We start from the raw sequence: 23470 nt of genomic DNA on the forward strand, positions 1-23470 counted from the left end.
ACAAACTGATCTCGCCTTAAATAGTTGTGCCGAAGAATTCTGACCGACTCTAGACAAGATTTCATCAATCATGTCTCCGGGTAGGTCTCTTAAAATATTGGGTTGTCTATCCATTTTGTGTTTTTATACTGTAAAATAGACAAGAGTTAGATTCATAAAAAAAAATACTTATTAATACAAGCAATTTTTACATATATCATAAAGCATAAGCACACTATATTACATATATTACACCACATGAATACAACTATCTTATTCCGACTCGCTTGTTTCTTCTTCTTCGGTTTTGGTTCGTTTTGCCAAGTTTCTAGGGATATATGATGTTCCCCTAATACGAGCCGTCGTTATCCACATTGGTTTAGAAAAATCTGGTGGTTTAGAGGTTCCCGGGTCATTGTTACAACTTAAGGACTTCGGGGGTTGACGATACATATAAAGTTCATCGGGGTTGGAATTAGATTTCTCTATTTTTATGCCCTTTCCCTTATTATTTTCTTTTACCTTTTTAAATTCAGTTGGGGTAATTTCTATAACATCATCGGAATTCTCGTCGGAATCCGATTCATCGGAGAATTGGTAATCCTCCCAATATTTTGCTTCCTTGGCGGAAACACCATTGACCATAATTAACCTTGGTCGGTTGGTTGAGGATTTTCTTTTACTTAACCGTTTTATTATTTCCCCCACCGGTTCTATTTCTTCATCCGGTTCCGATTCTTCTTCCGGTTCCGATTCTTCTTCCAGTTCCGACTCTTCTTCCGGTTCCTCTTCGGGAACTTGTGAATCAGTCCACGAATCATTCCAATTTACATTTGACTCTTCATTATTATTAGGTGAGTCAATGGGACTTGTTCTAGAGGTAGACATCTATCACATAATATCAAACGCGTTAAGAGATTAATATATCACATAATATTCACATGTTAAAAATATATAGTTTCCAACAAAATTTGTTAAGCAATCATTTTTCAAGTAAACACGGTCGAAGTCCAGACTCACTAATGCATCCTAACAAACTCGATAAGACACACTAATGCAAAATTCTGGTTCTCTAAGACCAACGCTCGGATACCAACTGAAATGTCCCGTTCTTATTGATTAAAAACGTTCCATATTAATTGATTTCGTTGCGAGGTTTTGACCTCTATATGAGACGTTTTTCAAAGACTGCATTCATTTTTAAAACAAACCATAACCTTTATTTCATAAATAAAGGTTTAAAAGCTTTACGTAGATTATCAAATAATGATAATCTAAAATATCCTGTTTACACACGACCATTACATAATGGTTTACAATACAAATATGTTACATCGAAATCAGTTTCTTGAATGCAGTTTTTACACAATATCATACAAACATGGACTCCAAATCTTGTCCTTATTTTAGTATGCAACAGCGGAAGCTCTTAGTATTCACCTGAGAATAAACATGCTTTAAACGTCAACAAAAATGTTGGTGAGTTATAGGTTTAACCTATATGTATCAAATCGTAACAATAGACCACAAGATTTCATATTTCAATACACATCCCATACATAGAGATAAAAATCATTCATATGGTGAACACCTGGTAACCGACATTAACAAGATGCATATATATAAGAATATCCCCATCATTCCGGGACACCCTTCGGATATGATATAAATTTCGAAGTACTAAAGCATCCGGTACTTTGGATGGGGTTTGTTAAGCCCAATAGATCTATCTTTAGGATTCGCGTCAATTAGGGTGTCTGTTCCCAAATTCTTAGATTACCAGACTTAAATAAAAGGGGCATATTCGATTTCGATAATTCAACCATAGAATGTAGTTTCACGTACTTGTGTCTATTTTGTAAATCATTTATAAAACCTGCATGTATTCTCATCCCAAAAATATTAGATTTTAAAAGTGGGACTATAACTCACTTTCAAAGATTTTTACTTCGTCGGGAAGTAAGACTTGGCCACTGGTTGATTCACGAACCTATAACAATATATACATGTATATCAAAGTATGTTCAAAATATATTTACAACACTTTTAATATATTTTGATGTTTTAAGTTTATTAAGTCAGCTGTCCTCGTTAATAACCTACAACTAGTTGTCCACAGTTAGATGTACAGAAATAAATCGATAAATATTATCTTGAATCAATCCACAACCCAGTGTATACGTATCTCAGTATTGATCACAACTCAAACTATATATATTTTGGAATCAACCTCAACCCTGTATAGCTAACTCCAACATTCACATATAGAGTGTCTATGGTTGTTCCGAAATATATATAGATGTGTCGAAATGATAGGTCGAAACATTGTATACGTGTCTATGGTATCTCAAGATTACATAATATACAATACAAGTTGATTAAGTTATGGTTGGAATAGATTTGTTACCAATTTTCACGTAGCTAAAATGAGAAAAATTATCCAATCTTGTTTTACCCATAACTTCTTCATTTTAAATCCGTTTTGAGTGAATCAAATTGCTATGGTTTAATATTGAACTCTATTTTATGAATCTAAGCAGAAAAAGTATAGGTTTATAGTCGGAAAAATAAGTTACAAGTCGTTTTTGTAAAGGTAGTCATTTCAGTCGAAAGAACGACGTCTAGATGACCATTTTAGAAAACATACTTCCACTTTGAGTTTAACCATAATTTTTGGATATAGTTTCATGTTCATAATAAAAATCATTTTCTCAGAATAACAACTTTTAAATCAAAGTTTATCATAGTTTTTAATTAACTAACCCAAAACAGCCCGCGGTGTTACTACGACGGCGTAAATCCGGTTTTACGGTGTTTTTCATGTTTCCAGGTTTTAAATCATTAAGTTAGCATATCATATAGATATAGAACATGTGTTTAGTTGATTTTAAAAGTCAAGTTAGAAGGATTAACTTTTGTTTGCGAACAAGTTTAGAATTAACTAAACTATGTTCTAGTGATTACAAGTTTAAACCTTCGAATAAGATAGCTTTATATGTATGAATCGAATGATGTTATGAACATCATTACTACCTTAAGTTCCTTGGATAAACCTACTGGAAAAGAAAAAAATGGATCTAGCTTCAATGGATCCCTGGATGGCTCGAAGTTCTTGAAGCAGAATCATGACACGAAAACAAGTTCAAGTAAGATCATCACTTGAAATAAGATTCTTATAGTTATAGAAATTGAACCAAAATTTGAATATGATTATTACCTTGTATTAGAATGATAACCTACTGTAAGAAACAAAGATTTCTTGAGGTTGGATGATCACCTTACAAGATTGGAAGTGAGCTAGCAAACTTGAAAGTATTCTTGATTTTATGAAACTAGAACTTTTGGAATTTATGAAGAACACTTAGAACTTGAAGATAGAACTTGAGAGAGATCAATTAGATGAAGAAAATTGAAGAATGAAAGTGTTTGTAGGTGTTTTTGGTTGTTGGTGTATGGATTAGATATAAAGGATATGTAATTTTGTTTTCATGTAAATAAGTCATGAATGATTACTCATATTTTTGTAATTTTATGAGATATTTCATGCTAGTTGCCAAATGATGGTTCCAACATGTGTTAGGTGACTCACATGGGCTGCTAAGAGCTGATCATTGGAGTGTATATACCAATAGTACATACATCTAAAAACTGTGTATTGTACGAGTACGAATACGGGTGCATACGAGTAGAATTGTTGATGAAACTGAACGAGGATGTAATTGTAAGCATTTTTGTTAAGTAGAAGTATTTTGATAAGTGTATTGAAGTCTTTCAAAAGTTTATAAATACATATTAAAACACTACATGTATATACATTTTAACTGAGTCGTTAAGTCATCGTTAGTCGTTACATGTAAGTGTTGTTTTGAAACCTTTAGGTTAACGATCTTGTTAAATGTTGTTAACCCAATGTTTATAATATCAAATGAGATTTTAAATTATTATATTATCATGATATTATCATGTATGAATATCTCTTAATATGATATATATACATTAAATGTCTTTACAACGATAATCGTTACATATATGTCTCGTTTAAAAATCATTAAGTTAGTAGTCTTGTTTTTACATATGTAGTTCATTGTTAATATACTTAATGATATATTTACTTATCATAGTATCATGTTAACTATATATATATCCATATATATGTCATCATATAGTTTTTACAAGTTTTAACGTTCGTGAATCACCGGTCAACTTGGGTGGTCAATTGTCTATATGAAACATATTTCAATTAATCAAGTCTTAACAAGTTTGATTGCTTAACATGTTGGAAACATTTAATCATGTAAATACCAATCTCGATTAATATATATAAACATGGAAAAGTTCGGGTCACTACAGTACCTACCCGTTAAATAAATTTCGTCCCGAAATTTTAAGCTGTTGAAGGTGTTGACGAATCTTCTGGAAATAGATGCGGGTACTTCTTCTTCATCTGATCTTCATGCTCCCAGGTGAACTCGGGTCCTCTACGAGCATTCCATCGAACCTTAACAATTGGTATCTTGTTTTGCTTAAGTCTTTTAACCTCACGATCCATTATTTCGACGGGTTCTTCGATGAATTGAAGTTTTTCGTTGATTTGGATTTCATCTAACGGAATAGTGAGATCTTCTTTAGCAAAACATTTCTTCAAATTCGAGACGTGGAAAGTGTTATGTACAGCCGCGAGTTGTTGAGGTAACTCTAGTCGGTAAGCTACTGGTCCGACACGATCAATAATCTTGAATGGTCCAATATACCTTGGATTTAATTTCCCTCGTTTACCAAATCGAACAACGCCTTTCCAAGGTGCAACTTTAAGCATGACCATCTCTCCAATTTCAAATTCTATATCTTTTCTTTTAATGTCAGCGTAGCTCTTTTGTCGACTTTGGGCAGTTTTCAACCGTTGTTGAATTTGGATGATCTTCTCGGTAGTTTCTTGTATAATCTCTGGACCCGTAATCTGTCTATCCCCCACTTCACTCCAACAAATCGGAGACCTGCACTTTCTACCATAAAGTGCTTCAAACGGCACCATCTCAATGCTTGAATGGTAGCTGTTGTTGTAGGAAAATTCTGCTAATGGTAGATGTCGATCCCAACTGTTTCCGAAATCAATAACACATGCTCGTAGCATGTCTTCAAGCGTTTGTATCGTCCTTTCGCTCTGCCCATCAGTTTGTGGATGATAGGCAGTACTCATGTCTAGACGAGTTCCTAATGCTTGCTGTAATGTCTGCCAGAATCTTGAAATAAATCTGCCATCCCTATCAGAGATAATAGAGATTGGTATTCCATGTCTGGAGACGACTTCCTTTAAATACAGTCGTGCTAACTTCTCCATCTTGTCATCTTCTCTTATTGGTAGGAAGTGTGCTGATTTGGTGAGACGATCAACTATTACCCAAATAGTATCAAAACCACTTGCAGTCCTTGGAAATTTAGTGATGAAATCCATGGTAATGTTTTCCCATTTCCATTCCGGGATTTCGGGTTGTTGAAGTAGACCTGATGGTTTTTGATGCTCAGCTTTGACCTTAGAACACGTCAAACATTCTCCTACGTATTTAGCAACATCGGCTTTCATACCCGGCCACCAAAAATGTTTCTTGAGATCCTTGTACATCTTCCCCGTTCCAGGATGTATTGAGTATCTGGTTTTATGAGCTTCTCTAAGTACCATTTCTCTCATATCTCCAAATTTTGGTACCCAAATCCTTTCAGCCCTATACCGGGTTCCGTCTTCCCGAATATTAAGATGCTTCTCCGATCCTTTGGGTATTTCATCCTTTAAATTTCCCTCTTTTAAAACTCCTTGTTGCGCCTCCTTTATTTGAGTAGTAAGGTTATTATGAATCATTATATTCATAGATTTTACTCGAATGGGTTCTCTGTCCTTCCTGCTCAAGGCATCGGCTACCACATTTGCCTTTCCCGGGTGGTAACGAATCTCAAAGTCGTAATCATTAAACAATTCAATCCACCTACGCTGCCTCATATTCAGTTGTTTCTGATTAAATATGTGTTGAAGACTTTTATGGTCGGTATATATAATACTTTTGACCCCATATAAGTAGTGCTTCCAAGTCTTTAATGCAAAAACAACCGCGCCTAATTCCAAATCATGTGTCGTATAATTTTGTTCGTGAATCTTCAATTATCTAGACGCATAAGCAATCACCTTCGTTCGTTGCATTAATACACAACCGAGACCTTGCTTTGATGCGTCACAATAAATCACAAAATCATCATTCCCTTCAGGCAATGACAATATAGGTGCCGTAGTTAGCTTTTTCTTCAATAACTGAAACGCTTTCTCTTGTTCATCATTCCATTCAAATTTCTTCCCTTTATGCGTTAATGCAGTCAAGGGTTTTGCTATTCTGGAAAAGTCTCGGATGAACCTTCTGTAGTAACCAGCTAGTCCTAAAAACTGGCGTATGTGTTTCGGAGTTTTCGGGGTTTCCCACTTTTCAACAGTTTCTATCTTTGCCGGATCCACCTTAATACCTTCTTTGTTCACTATGTGACCGAGGAATTGAACTTCTTCCAACCAAAATGCACACTTTGAAAACTTAGCGTACAATTCTTCCTTCCTCAATACTTCTAACACCTTTCTCAAATGTTCACCGTGTTCTTGGTCATTCTTTGAGTAAATAAGTATGTCATCAATGAAAACAATGACAAACTTGTCAAGGTATGGTCCACACACTCGGTTCATAAGGTCCATGAACACAGCTTTTGCATTAGTTAAACCAAACGGCATGACCATAAACTCGTAATGACCGTAACGTGTTCTGAAAGCAGTCTTTGGAATATCATCTTCTTTCACCCGCATTTGATGATACCCGGAACGTAAGTCAATCTTTGAATAAACAGACGAGCCTTGTAGTTGATCAAATAAGTCATCGATTCTCGGTAGTGGGTAGCGGTTCTTGATGGTAAGTTTGTTCAACTCTCGGTAGTCGATACACAACCTGAATGTACCATCTTTCTTCTGGACAAACAAAACAGGAGCTCCCCACGGTGATGTGCTTGGTCGAATGAAACCACGCTCTAAAAGTTCTTGTAATTGGCTTTGTAGTTCTTTCATCTCGCTGGGTGCGAGTCTGTAAGGAGCACGAGCTATTGGTGCAGCTCCTGGTACAAGATCTATTTGAAATTCAACGGATCGATGTGGGGGTAATCCCGGTAATTCTTTCGGAAATACATCGGGAAATTCTTTTGCAATGGGAACATCATTGATGCTCTTTTCTTCAGTTTGTACTTTCTCGACGTGTGCTAGAACAGCATAGCAACCTTTTCTTATTAGTTTTCGTGCCTTCAAATTACTAATAAGATGTAGCTTCGTGTTGCCCTTTTCTCCGTACACCATTAAGGGTTTTCCTTTTTCTCGTATAATGCGAATTGCATTTTTGTAACAAACGATCTCTGCTTTCACTTCTTTCAACCAGTCCATACCGATTATCACATCAAAACTCCCTAACTCTACTGGTATCAAATTAATCTTAAATGTTTCGCTAACCAGTTTAATTTCTCGATTCCGACATATATTATCTGCTGAAATTAATTTACCATTTGCTAATTCGAGTAAAAATTTACTATCCAAAGGCGTCAATGGACAACTTAACTTAGAACAAAAATCTCTACTCATATAGCTTCTATTCGCACCCAAATCAAATAAAACGTAAGCAGATTTATTGTCAATAAGAAACGTACCCGTAACAAGCTCCGGGTCTTCCTGTGCCTCTGCCGCATTAATATTGAAAACTCTTCCGCGGCCTTGTCCATTCGTGTTCTCCTGGTTCGGGCAATTTCTAATAATGTGGCCCGGTTTTCCACATTTATAACAAACTACATTGGCATAACTTGCTCCGACACTACTTGCTCCGCCATTACTCGTTCCGACACCATTTGTTCCTTTCGTTCTATTAACCCCTGGTCCATAGACCTTACACTTCGCCGCGCTATGACCATTTCTTTTACACTTGTTGCAAAATTTAGTGCAGAACCCCGAGTGATTCTTTTCACACCTTTGGCATAGCTGCTTCTGATTGTTGTTGTTGTTGCGGTTATTATTGTTATTAGGATGATTGTTGTAGTTGCTGTTGTTGTTGTTGTTGTTGTTGTTGTTGGGCCGTTTGTTGTAGTTGCGATTGATGTTGCGATTGTTGGGATAATTGTTGCGATTATTGTTGTAATTGCTGTTGTTGTTGTATTGGTGATTCTTATCACCGTTTTCCTCCCACTTTCTTTTGACTTGCTTCTCATTGGCCTCTTCAGCAGTCTGCTCTTTAATTCTTTCTTCAATCTGGTTCACTAGTTTATATCTTCTTGGATTCTTTCCGGTAATCCTTTCACAAATGCGTTGATCTCCTCTTCCTCATCTTCGAATGCTCCCGGACACAATAGGCACAATTCTGTGAATCGTCTTTCGTACGTGGTAATATCAAATCCTTGGGTTCGTAACCCTCTAAGTTCTGTCTTGAGCTTATTGACCTCGGTTCTGGGACGGTACTTCTCGTTCATCAAGTGCTTGAATGCTGACCACGGTAGTGCGTACGCATCGTCTTGTCCCACTTGCTCTAGATAGGTATTCCACCATGTTAACGCAGAACCTGTGAAGGTATGCGTAGCGTACTTCACTTTGTCCTCTTCAGTACACTTACTTATGGCAAACACCGATTCGACCTTCTCGGTCCACCATTTCAATCCGATCGGTCCTTCGGTTCCATCAAATTAAAAAGGTTTGCAGGCAGTGAATTCTTTGTAGGTGCATCCTACACGATTTCCTGTACTGCTAGATCCAAGGTTATTGTTGGTATGTAGCGCAGCCTGTACTGCGGCTATGTTTGAAGCTAGAAAAGTACGGAATTCCTCTTCATTCATATTCACGATGTGTCGAGTAGTCGGTGCCATTTCCTTCAAAATAGTCAAATGGAACAAGTTAATCATACAGAATATTAAGAGTAGTTAATAGTATTTCGTAGCATAATATGAACTCATTTATAAAAGCTTTTTCTTCATATTAGCGTTTTATAAGTTTAAATTCGGGTAGTACCTACCCGTTAAGTTCATACTTAGTAGCTAATATACAATTCAACTACTACAATTCTATATGAAAAACTGATTATAATAATATTTCGCGTTCAAACTTTTATACAATATTTTACAAACTTACAATACCGCTTATTTTACATAAAGCATGAAATATAGCACACAATAACTTTGATACAAGATAGTTGTGAAGATAATTCTAGCTAGTACACAAGTCGTTCAGCAAAGGCAATAAAGACACGTAATTCATACGTCCAGAAACAAGTCATGCATTCTGGTTTTACTAGGACTACTTCTCATCCTTGGTCTTGTGGAACATAACCGTTATGGCCGTTGATAAGACAGCGTGTTGTAACGTCGTCAAAGGGACGAGGGTTACGTAATGTCCAACAGTCCCGTAACAATCTAAAAACCTCATTTCATACCCCAATTACCGACTCCGTCACTTGTAGGAACGTTTTGTTTAATAGTTGTAGCCCGATGTTCTTGTTCTCACTTTGGTGAGAAGCGAACATTACTAATCCGTAAGCATAACATGCTTCTTTACGTTGCATGTTAGCCGCTTTTTCTAAATCACGAAGTCCAATATTCGGATATATTGAGTCAAAATAATTTCTTAACCCGTTGCATAAAATAGCATTTAGGTTCCCCGCAATATATGCGTCAAAGTAAACACATCGTAACTTATGGATTTCCCAATGTGATATCCCCCATCTTTCGAACGAAAGCCTTTTATAAACCAAGGCATTCTTGGAACGTTCTTCGAATGTCTTACAAACTGATCTCGCCTTAAATAGTTGTGCCGAAGAATTCTGACCGACTCTAGACAAGATTTCATCAATCATGTCTCCGGGTAGGTCTCTTAAAATATTGGGTTGTCTATCCATTTTGTGTTTTTATACTGTAAAATAGACAAGAGTTAGATTCATAAAAAAAATACTTATTAATACAAGCAATTTTTACATATATCATAAAGCATAAGCACACTATATTACATATATTACACCACATGAATACAACTATCTTATTCCGACTCGCTTGTTTCTTCTTCTTCGGTTTTGGTTCGTTTTGCCAAGTTTCTAGGGATATATGATGTTCCCCTAATACGAGCCGTCGTTATCCACATTGGTTTAGAAAAATCTGGTGGTTTAGAGGTTCCCGGGTCATTGTTACAACTTAAGGACTTCGGGGGTTGACGATACATATAAAGTTCATCGGGGTTGGAATTAGATTTCTCTATTTTTATGCCCTTTCCCTTATTATTTTCTTTTACCTTTTTAAATTCAGTTGGGGTAATTTCTATAACATCATCGGAATTCTCGTCGGAATCCGATTCATCGGAGAATTGGTAATCCTCCCAATATTTTGCTTCCTTGGCGGAAACACCATTGACCATAATTAACCTTGGTCGGTTGGTTGAGGATTTTCTTTTACTTAACCGTTTTATTATTTCCCCCACCGGTTCTATTTCTTCATCCGATTCCGATTCTTCTTCCGGTTCCGATTCTTCTTCCAGTTCCGACTCTTCTTCCGGTTCCTCTTCGAGAACTTGTGAATCAGTCCACGAATCATTCCAATTTACATTTGACTCTTCATTATTATTAGGTGAGTCAATGGGACTTGTTCTAGAGGTAGACATCTATCACATAATATCAAACGCGTTAAGAGATTAATATATCACATAATATTCACAAGTTAAAAATATATAGTTTCCAACAAAATTTGTTAAGCAATCATTTTTCAAGTAAACACGGTCGAAGTCCAGACTCACTAATGCATCCTAACAAACTCGATAAGACACACTAATGCAAAATTCTGGTTCTCTAAGACCAACGCTCGGATACCAACTGAAATGTCCCGTTCTTATTGATTAAAAACGTTCCATATTAATTGATTTCGTTGCGAGGTTTTGACCTCTATATGAGACGTTTTTCAAAGACTGCATTCATTTTTAAAACAAACCATAACCTTTATTTCATAAATAAAGGTTTAAAAGCTTTACGTAGATTATCAAATAATGATAATCTAAAATATCCTGTTTACACACGACCATTACATAATGGTTTACAATACAAATATGTTACATCGAAATCAGTTTCTTGAATGCAGTTTTTACACAATATCATACAAACATGGACTCCAAATCTTGTCCTTATTTTAGTATGCAACAGCGGAAGCTCTTAATATTCACCTGAGAATAAACATGCTTTAAACGTCAACAAAAATGTTGGTGAGTTATAGGTTTAACCTATATGTATCAAATCGTAGCAATAGACCACAAGATTTCATATTTCAATACACATCCCATACATAGAGATAAAAATCATTCATATGGTGAACACCTGGTAACCGACATTAACAAGATGCATATATATAAGAATATCCCCATCATTCCGGGACACCCTTCGGATATGATATAAATTTCGAAGTACTAAAGCATCCGGTACTTTGGATGGGGTTTGTTAAGCCCAATAGATCTATCTTTAGGATTCGCGTCAATTAGGGTGTCTGTTCCCTAATTCTTAGATTACCAGACTTAAATAAAAGGGGCATATTCGATTTCGATAATTCAACCATAGAATGTAGTTTCACGTACTTGTGTCTATTTTGTAAATCATTTATAAAACCTGCATGTATTCTCATCCCAAAAATATTAGATTTTAAAAGTGGGACTATAACTCACTTTCAAAGATTTTTACTTCGTCGGGAAGTAAGACTTGGCCACTGGTTGATTCACGAACCTATAACAATATATACATGTATATCAAAGTATGTTCAAAATATATTTACAACACTTTTAATATATTTTGATGTTTTAAGTTTATTAAGTCAGCTGTCCTCGTTAATAACCAACAACTAGTTGTCCACAGTTAGATGTACAGAAATAAATCGATAAATATTATCTTGAATCAATCCACGACCCAGTGTATACGTATCTCAGTATTGATCACAACTCAAACTATATATATTTTGGAATCAACCTCAACCCTGTATAGCTAACTCCAACATTCACATATAGAGTGTCTATGGTTGTTCCGAAATATATATAGATGTGTCGAAATGATAGGTCGAAACATTGTATACGTGTCTATGGTATCTCAAGATTACATAATATACAATACAAGTTGATTAAGTTATGGTTGGAATAGATTTGTTACCAATTTTCACGTAGCTAAAATGAGAAAAATTATCCAATCTTGTTTTACCCATAACTTCTTCATTTTAAATCCGTTTTGAGTGAATAAAATTGCTATGGTTTAATATTGAACTCTATTTTATGAATCTAAACAGAAAAAGTATAGGTTTATAGTCGGAAAAATAAGTTACAAGTCGTTTTTGTAAAGGTAGTCATTTCAGTCGAAAGAACGACGTCTAGATGACCATTTTAGAAAACATACTTCCACTTTGAGTTTAACCATAATTTTTGGATATAGTTTCATGTTCATAATAAAAATCATTTTCTCAGAATAACAACTTTTAAATCAAAGTTTATCATAGTTTTTAATTAACTAACCCAAAACAGCCCGCGGTGTTACTACGACGGCGTAAATCCGGTTTTACGGTGTTTTTCGTGTTTCCAGTTTTTAAATCATTAAGTTAGCATATCATATAGATATAGAACATGTGTTTAGTTGATTTTAAAAGTCAAGTTAGAAGCATTAACTTTTGTTTGCGAACAAGTTTAGAATTAACTAAACTATGTTCTAGTGATTACAAGTTTAAACCTTCGAATAAGATAGCTTTATATGTATGAATCGAATGATGTTATGAACATCATTACTACCTTAAGTTCCTTGGATAAACCTACTGGAAAAGAGAAAAATGGATCTAGCTTCAATGGATCCTTGGATGGCTCGAAGTTCTTGAAGCAGAATCATGACACGAAAACAAGTTCAAGTAAGATCATCACTTGAAATAAGATTGTTATAGTTATAGAAATTGAACCAAAATTTGAATATGATTATTACCTTGTATTAGAATGATAACCTACTGTAAGAAACAAAGATTTCTTGAGGTTGGATGATCACCTTACAAGATTGGAAGTGAGCTAGCAAACTTGAAAGTATTCTTGATTTTATGAAACTAGAACTTTTAGAATTTATGAAGAACACTTAGAACTTGAAGATAGAACTTGAGAGAGATCAATTAGATGAAGAAAATTGAAAAATGAAAGTGTTTGTAGGTGTTTTTGGTCGTTGGTGTATGGATTAGATATAAAGGATATGTAATTTTGTTTTCATGTAAATAAGTCATGAATGATTACTCATATTTTTGTAATTTTATGAGATATTTCATGCTAGTTGCCAAATGATGGTTCCCACATGTGTTAAGTGACTCACATGGGCTGCTAAGAGCTGATCATTGGAGTGTATATACCAATAGTACATACATCTAAAAACTGTGTATTGTACGAGTACGAATACGGGTGCATACGAGTAGAATTGTTGATGAAACTGAACGAGGATGTAATTGTAAGCATTTTTGTTAAGTAGAAGTATTTTGATAAGTGTATTGAAGTCTTTCAAAAGTGTATAAATACATATTAAAACACTTCATGTATATACATTTTAACTGAGTCGTTAAGTCATCGTTAGTCGTTACATGTAAGTGTTGTTTTGAAACCTTTAGGTTAACGATCTTGTTAAATGTTGTTAACCCAATGTTTATAATATCAAATGAGATTTTAAATTATTATATTATCATGATATTATCATGTATGAATATCTCTTAATATGATATATATACATTAAATGTCTTTACAACGATAATCGTTACATATATGTCTCGTTTAAAAATCATTAAGTTAGTAGTCTTGTTTTTACATATGTAGTTCATTGTTAATATACTTAATGATATATTTACTTATCATAGTATCATGTTAACTATATATATATCCATATATATGTCATCATATAGTTTTTACAAGTTTTAACGTTCGTGAATCACCGGTCAACTTGGGTGGTCAATTGTCTATGTGAAACATATTTCAATTAATCAAGTCTTAACAAGTTTGATTGCTTAACATGTTGGAAACATTTAATCATGTAAATACCAATCTCGATTAATATATATAAACATGGAAAAGTTCGGGTCACTACAGTACCTACCCGTTAAATAAATTTCGTCCCGAAATTTTAAGCTGTTGAAGGTGTTGATGAATCTTCTGGAAATAGATGCGGGACTTCTTCTTCATCTGATCTTCACGCTCCCAGGTGAACTCGGGTCCTCTACGAGCATTCCATCGAACCTTAACAATTGGTATCTTGTTTTGCTTAAGTCTTTTAACCTCACGATCCATTATTTCGACGGGTTCTTCGATGAATTGAAGTTTTTCGTTGATTTAGATTTCATCTAACGGAATAGTGAGATCTTCTTTAGCAAAACATTTCTTCAAATTCGAGACGTGGAAAGTGTTATGTACAGCTGCGAGTTGTTGAGGTAACTCTAGTCGGTAAGCTACTGGTCCGACACGATCAATAATCTTGAATGGTCCAATATACCTTGGATTTAATTTCCCTTGTTTACCAAATCGAACAACGCCTTTCCAAGGTGCAACTTTAAGCATGACCATCTCTCCAATTTCAAATTCTATATCTTTTCTTTTAATGTCAGCGTAGCTCTTTTGTCGACTTTGGGCGGTTTTCAACCGTTGTTGAATTTGGATGATCTTCTCGGTAGTTTCTTGTATAATCTCCGGACCCGTAATCTGTCTATCCCCCACTTCACTCCAACAAATCGGAGACCTGCACTTTCTACCATAAAGTGCTTCAAACGGCGCCATCTCAATGCTTGAATGGTAGCTGTTGTTGTAGGAAAATTCTGCTAATGGTAGATGTCGATCCCAACTGTTTCCGAAATCAATAACACATGCTCGTAGCATGTCTTCAAGCGTTTGTATCGTCCTTTCGCTCTGCCCATCAGTTTGTGGATGATAGGCAGTACTCATGTCTAGACGAGTTCCTAATGCTTGCTGTAATGTCTGCCAGAATCTTGAAATAAATCTGCCATCCCTATCAGAGATAATAGAGATTGGTATTCCATGTCTGGAGACGACTTCCTTCAAATACAGTCGTGCTAACTTCTCCATCTTGTCATCTTCTCTTATTGGTAGGAAGTGTGCTGATTTGGTGAGACGATCAACTATTACCCAAATAGTATCAAAACCACTTGCAGTCCTTGGCAATTTAGTGATGAAATCCATGGTAATGTTTTCCCATTTCCATTCCGGGATTTCGGGTTGTTGAAGTAGACCTGATGGTTTTTGATGCTCAGCTTTGACCTTAGAACGCGTCAAACATTCTCCTACGTATTTAGCAACATCGGCTTTCATACCCGGCCACCAAAAATGTTTCTTGAGATCCTTGTACATCTTACCATTTCTCTCATATCTCCAAATTTTGGTACCCTAATCCTTTCAGCCCTATACCGGGTTCCGTCTTCCCGAATATTAAGATGCTTCTCTGATCCTTTGGGTATTTCATCCTTTAAATTTCCCTCTTTTAAAACTCCTTGTTGCGCCTCCTTTATTTGAGTAGTAAGGTTATTATGAATCATTATATTCATAGATTTTACTCGAATGGGTTCTCTGTCCTTCCTGCTCAAGGCATCGGCTACCACATTTGCCTTCCCCGGGTGGTAACGAATCTCAAAGTCGTAATCATTCAACAATTCAATCCACCTACGCTGCCTCATATTCAGTTGTTTCTGATTAAATATGTGTTGAAGACTTTTATGGTCGGTATATATAATACTTTTGACCCCATATAAGTAGTGCCTCCAAGTCTTTAATGCAAAAACAACCGCGCCTAATTCCAAATCATGTGTCGTATAATTTTGTTCGTGAATCTTCAATTGTCTAGACGCATAAGCAATCACCTTCGTTCGTTGCATTAATACACAACCGAGACCTTGCTTTGATGCGTCACAATAAATCACAAAATCATCATTCCCTTCAGGCAATGACAATATAGGTGCCGTAGTTAGCTTTTTCTTCAATAACTGAAACGCTTTCTCTTGTTCATCATTCCATTCAAATTTCTTCCCTTTATGCGTTAATGCAGTCAAGGGTTTTGCTATTCTGGAAAAGTCTTGGATGAACCTTCTGTAGTAACCAGCTAGTCCTAAAAACTGGCGTATGTGTTTCGGAGTTTTCGGGGTTTCCCACTTTTCAACAGTTTCTATCTTTGCCGGATCCACCTTAATACCTTCTTTGTTCACTATGTGACCGAGGAATTGAACTTCTTCCAACCAAAATGCACACTTTGAAAACTTACCGTACAATTCTTCCTTCCTCAATACTTCTAACACCTTTCTCAAATGTTCACCGTGTTCTTGGTCATTCTTTGAGTAAATAAGTATGTCATCAATGAAAACAATGACAAACTTGTCAAGGTATGGTCCACACACTCGGTTCATAAGGTCCATGAACACAGCTGGTGCATTAGTTAAACCAAACGGCATGACCATAAACTCGTAATGACCGTAACGTGTTCTGAAAGCAGTCTTTGGAATATCATCTTCTTTCACCCGCATTTGATGATACCCGGAACGTAAGTCAATCTTTGAATAAACAGACGAGCCTTGTAGTTGATCAAATAAGTCATCGATTCTCGGTAGTGGGTAGCGGTTCTTGATGGTAAGTTTGTTCAACTCTCGGTAGTCGATACACAACCTGAATATACCATCTTTCTTCTTGACAAACAAAACAGGAGCTCCCCACGGTGATGTGCTTGGTCGAATGAAACCACGCTCTAAAAGTTCTTGTAATTGGCTTTGTAGTTCTTTCATCTCGCTGGGTGCGATTCTGTAAGGAGCACGAGCTATTGGTGCAGCTCCTGGTACAAGATCTATTTGAAATTCAACGGATCGATGTGGGGGTAATCCCGGTAATTCTTTCGGAAATACATCGGGAAATTCTTTTGCAATGGGAACATCATTGATGCTCTTTTCTTCAGTTTGTACTTTCTCGACGTGTGATAGAACAGCATAGCAACCTTTTCTTATTAGTTTTTGTGCCTTCAAATTACTAATAAGATGTAGCTTCGTGTTGCCCTTTTCTCCGTACACCATTAAGGGTTTTCCTTTTTCTCGTATAATGCGAATTGCATTTTTGTAACAAACGATCTCTGCTTTCACTTCTTTCAACCAGTCCATACCGATTATCACATCAAAACTCCCTAACTCTACTGGTATCAAATCAATCTTAAATGTTTCGCTAACCAGTTTAATTTCTCGATTCCGACATATATTATCTGCTGAAATTAATTTACCATTTGCTAATTCGAGTAAAAATTTACTATCCAAAGGCGTCAATGGACAACTTAACTTAGCACAAAAATCTCTACTCATATAGCTTCTATCCGCACCCGAATCAAATAAAACGTAAGCAGATTTATTGTCAATAAGAAGCGTACCCGTAACAAGCTCCGGGTCTTCCTGTGCCTCTGCCGCATTAATATTGAAAACTCTTCCGCGGCCTTGTCCATTCGTGTTCTCCTGGTTCGAGCAATTTCTAATAATGTGGTCCGGTTTTCCACATTTATAACAAACTACATTGGCATAACTTGCTCCGACACTACTTGCTCCGCCATTACTCGTTCCGACACCATTTGTTCCTTTCGTTCTATTAACCCCTGGTCCATAGACCTCACACTTCGCCGCGCTATGACCATTTCTTTTACACTTGTTGCAAAATTTGGTGCAGAACCCCGAGTGATTCTTTTCACACCTTTGGCATAGCTGCTTCTGATTGTTGTTGTTGTTGCGGTTATTATTGTTATTAGGATGATTGTTGTAGTTGCTGTTGTTGTTGTTGTTGTTGTTGTTGGGCCGTTTGTTGTAGTTGCGATTGATGTTGCAATTGTTGGGATAATTGTTGCGATTATTGTTGTAATTGCTGTTGTTGTTGTATTGGTGATTCTTATCACCGTTTTCCTCCCACTTTCTTTTGACTTGCTTCACATTGGCCTCTTCAGCAGTCTGTTCTTTAATTCTTTCTTCAATCTGGTTCACTAGTTTGTGAGCCATTCTACATGCCTGTTGTATGGAGGCGGGCTCGTGTGAACTTATATCTTCTTGGATTCATTCCGGTAATCCTTTCACAAATGCGTCGATCTTCTCTTCCTCATCTTCGAATGCTCCCGGACACAATAGGCACAATTCTGTGAATCGTCTTTCGTACGTGGTAATATCAAATCCTTGGGTTCGTAACCCTCTAAGTTCTGTCTTGAGCTTATTGACCTCGGTTCTGGGACGGTACTTCTCGTTCATCAAGTGCTTGAATGCTGACCACTGTAGTGCGTACGCATCGTCTTGTCCCACTTGCTCTAGATAGGTATTCCACCATGTTAACGCAGAACCTGTGAAGGTATGCGTAGCGTACTTCACTTTGTCCTCTTCAGTACACTTACTTATGGCAAAAACTGATTCGACCTTCTCGGTCCACCGTTTCAATCCGATCGGTCCTTCGATTCCATCAAATTCCAAAGGTTTGCAGGCAGTGAATTCTTTGTAGGTGCATCCTGAAATGTCCCGTTCTTATTGATTAAAAACGTTCCATATTAATTGATTTCGTTGCGAGGTTTTGACCTCTATATGAGATGTTTTTCAAAGACTGCATTCATTTTAAAACAACCATAACCTTTATTTCATCAATAAAGGTTTAAAAAACTTTACGTAGATTATCAAATAATGATAACCTAAAATATCCTGTTTACACACAACCATTACATAATGGTTTACAATACAAATATGTTACAACAAAATAAGTTTCTTGAATGCAGTTTTTATACAATATCATACAAGCATGGACTCCAAATCTCGTCCTTATTTAAGTATGCGACAGCGGAAGCTCTTAATAATCACCTGAGAATAAACATGCTTAAAACGTCAACAAAAATGTTGGTGAGTTATAGGTTTAACCTATATATATCAAATCATAATAATAGACCACAAGATTTCATATTTCAATACACATCCCATACATAGAGATAAAAATCATTCATATGGTGAACACCTGGTAACCGACAATAACAAGATGCATATATAAGAATATCCCCATCATTCCGGGACACCCTTCGGATATGATATAAATTTCGAAGTACTAAAGCATCCGGTACTTTGGATGGGGTTTGTTAGGCCCAATAGATCTATCTTTAGGATTCGCGTCAATTAGGGTGTCTGTTCCCTAATTCTTAGATTACCAGACTTAATAAAAAGGGGCATATTCGATTTCGATAATTCAACCATAGAATGTAGTTTCACGTACTTGTGTCTATTTTGTAAATCATTTATAAAACCTGCATGTATTCTCATCCCAAAAATATTAGATTTTAAAAGTGGGACTATAACTCACTTTCACAGATTTTTACTTCGTCGGGAAGTAAGACTTGGCCACTGGTTGATTCACGAACCTATAACAATATATACATATATATCAAAGTATGTTCAAAATATATTTACAACACTTTTAATATATTTTGATGTTTTAAGTTTATTAAGTCAGCTGTCCTCGTTAGTAACCTACAACTAGTTGTCCACAGTTAGATGTACAGAAATAAATCGATAAATATTATCTTGAATCAATCCACGACCCAGTGTATACGTATCTCAGTATTGATCACAACTCAAACTATATATATTTTGGAATCAACCTCAACCCTGTATAGCTAACTCCAACATTCACATATAGAGTGTCTATGGTTGTTCCGAAATATATATAGATGTGTTGACATGATAGGTCGAAACATTGTATACGTGTCTATGGTATCTCAAGATTACATAATATACAATACAAGTTGATTAAGTTATGGTTGGAATAGATTTGTTACCAATTTTCACGTAGCTAAAATGAGAAAAATTATCCAATCTTGTTTTACCCATAACTTCTTCATTTTAAATCCTTTTTGAGTGAATCAAATTGCTATGGTTTCATATTGAACTCTATTTTATGAATATAAACAGAAAAAGTATAGGTTTATAGTCAGAAAAATAAGTTACAAGTCGTTTTTGTAAAGGTAGTCATTTCAGTCGAAAGAACGACGTCTAGATGACCATTTTAGAAAACATACTTCCACTTTGAGTTTAACCATAATTTTTGGATATAGTTTCATGTTCATAATAAAAATCATTTTCTCAGAATAACAACTTTTAAATCAAAGTTTATCATAGTTTTTAATTAACTAACCCAAAACAGCCCGCGGTGTTACTACGACGGCGTAAATCCAGTTTTACGGTGTTTTTCGTGTTTCCAGATTTTAAATCATTAAGTTAGCATATCATATAGATATAGAACATGTGTTTAGTTGATTTTAAAAGTCAAGTTAGAAGGATTAACTTTTGTTTGCGAACAAGTTTAGAATTAACTAAACTATGTTCTAGTGATTACAAGTTTAAACCTTCGAATAAGATAGCTTTATATGTATGAATCGAATGATGTTATGAACATCATTACTACCTTAAGTTCCTTGGATAAACCTACTGGAAAAGAGAAAAATGGATCTAGCTTCAACGGATCCTTGGATGGCTCGAAGTTCTTGAAGCAGAATCATGACACGAAAACAAGTTCAAGTAAGATCATCACTTGAAATAAGATTGTTATAGTTATAGAAATTGAACCAAAGTTTGAATATGATTATTACCTTGTATTAGAATGATAACCTACTGTAAGAAACAAAGATTTCTTGAGGTTGGATGATCACCTTACAAGATTGGAAGTGAGCTAGCAAACTTGAAAGTATTCTTGATTTTATGTAACTAGAACTTGTAAAATATATGAAGAACACTTAGAACTTGAAGATAGAACTTGAGAGAGATCAATTAGATGAAGAAAATTGAAGAATGAAAGTGTTTGTAGGTGTTTTTGGTCGTTGGTGTATGGATTAGATATAAAGGATATGTAATTTTGTTTTCATGTAAATAAGTCATGAATGATTACTCATATTTTTGTAATTTTATGAGATATTTCATGCTAGTTGCCAAATGATGGTTCCCACATGTGTTAGGTGACTCACATGGGCTACTAAGAGCTGATCATTGGAGTGTATATACCAATAGTACATACATCTAAAAGCTGTGTATTGTACGAGTACGAATACGGGTGCATACGAGTAGAATTGTTGATGAAACTGAACGAGGATGTAATTGTAAGCATTTTTGTTAAGTAGAAATATTTTGATAAGTGTCTTGAAGTCTTTCAAAAGTGTATGAATACATATTAAAACACTACATGTATATACATTTTAACTGAGTCGTTAAGTCATCGTTAGTCGTTACATGTATATGTTGTTTTGAAACCTTTAGGTTAACGATCTTGTTGAATGTTGTTAACCCATTGTTTATTATAACAAATGAGATGTTAAATTATTATATTATCATGATATTATGATATATAATATATCTTAGTATGATGTATATACAATTAAATGTCGTTACAACGATAATCGTTACATATATGTCTCGTTTCGAAATCATTAAGTTAGTAGTCTTATTTTTACATATGTATTTCATTGTTAATACACTTAATAATATATTTACTTATCATTTAACATAATTAACCAAGTGTATCAATATCTTAATATGATTCATATGTACCTAGTAAGACGTTGTTATAACGATAATCGTTATATATATCGTTTTCGAGTTTCTTAAATTAATAGTCTCATTTTTATGTATATAACTCATTGTTAAAATACCTAATGAGATACATACTTATAATAAAAACATGTTAACTATATATATAACCATATATATGTCATTGTATAGTTTTTACAAGTTTTAACGTTCGTGAATCAGCGGTCAACTTGGGTGGTCAATTGTCTATATGAAACATATTTCAATTAATCAAGTCTTAACAAGTTTGATTGCTTAACATGTTGGAAACATTTAATCATGTAAATATCAATCTCAATTAATATATATAAACATGGAAAAGTTCGGGTCACTACAGTACCTACCCGTTAAATAATTTTCGTCCCGAAATTTTAAGCTGTTGAAGGTGTTGACGAATCTTCTGGAAATAGATGCGGGTATTTCTTCTTCATCTGATCTTCACGCTCCCAGGTGAACTCGGGTCCTCTACGAGTATTCCATCGAACCTTAACAATTGGTATCTTATTTTGCTTAAGTCTTTTAACCTCACGATCCATTATTTCGACGGGTTCTTCGATGAATTGAAGTTTTTCGTTGATTTGGATTTCATCTAACGGAATAGTGAGATCTTCTTTAGCAAAACATTTCTTCAAATTCGAGACGTGGAAAGTGTTATGTACAGCCGCGAGTTGTTGAGGTAACTCAAGTCGGTAAGCTACTGGTCCGACACGATCAATAATCTTGAATGGTCCAATATACCTTGGATTTAATTTCCCTCATTTACCAAATCGAACAACGCCTTTCCAAGGTGCAACTTTAAGCATAACCATCTCTCCAATTTCAAATTCTATATCTTTTCTTTTAATGTCAGCGTAGCTCTTTTGTCGACTTTGGGCGGTTTTCAACCGTTGTTGAATTTGGATGATCTTCTCGGTAGTTTCTTGTATAATCTCCGGACCCGTAATCTGTCTATCCCCCACTTCACTCCAACAAATTGGAGACCTGCACTTTCTACCATAAAGTGCTTCAAACGGCGCCATCTCAATGCTTGAATGGTAGCTGTTGTTGTAGGAAAATTCTGCTAACGGTAAATGTCGATCCCAACTGTTTCCGAAATCAATAACACATGCTCGTAGCATGTCTTCAAGCGTTTGTATCGTCCTTTCGCTCTGCCCATCAGTTTGTAGATGATAGGCAGTACTCATGTCTAGACGAGTTCCTAATGCTTGCTGTAATGTCTGCCAGAATCTTGAAATAAATCTGCCATCCCTATCAGAGATAATAGAGATTGGTATTCCATGTCTGGAGACGACTTCCTTCAAATACAGTATTCCATGTCTGGAGACGACTTCCTTCAAATACAGTCGTGCTAACTTCTCCATCTTGTCATCTTCTCTTATTGGCAGGAAGTGTGCTGATTTGGTGAGACGATCAACTATTACCCAAATAGTATCAAAACCACTTGCAGTCCTTGGCAATTTAGTGATGAAATCCATGGTAATGTTTTCCCATTTCCATTCCGGGATTTCGGGTTGTTGAAGTAGACCTGATGATTTCTGATGCTCAGCTTTGACCTTAGAACACGTCAAACATTCTCCTACGTATTTAGCAACATCGGCTTTCATACCCGGCCACCAAAAATGTTTCTTGAGATCCTTGTACATCTTCCCCGTTCCAGGATGTATTGAGTATCTGGTTTTATGAGCTTCTCTAAGTACCATTTCTCTCATATCTCCAAATTTTGGTACCCAAATCCTTTCAGCCCTATACCGGGTTCCGTCTTCCCGAATATTAAGATGCTTCTCTGATCCTTTGGGTATTTCATCCTTTAAATTTCCCTCTTTTAAAACTC

Source organism: Rutidosis leptorrhynchoides, chromosome 3 (assembly GCF_046630445.1).
Source record: "Rutidosis leptorrhynchoides isolate AG116_Rl617_1_P2 chromosome 3, CSIRO_AGI_Rlap_v1, whole genome shotgun sequence".
Lineage (NCBI taxonomy): Eukaryota > Viridiplantae > Streptophyta > Magnoliopsida > Asterales > Asteraceae > Rutidosis > Rutidosis leptorrhynchoides.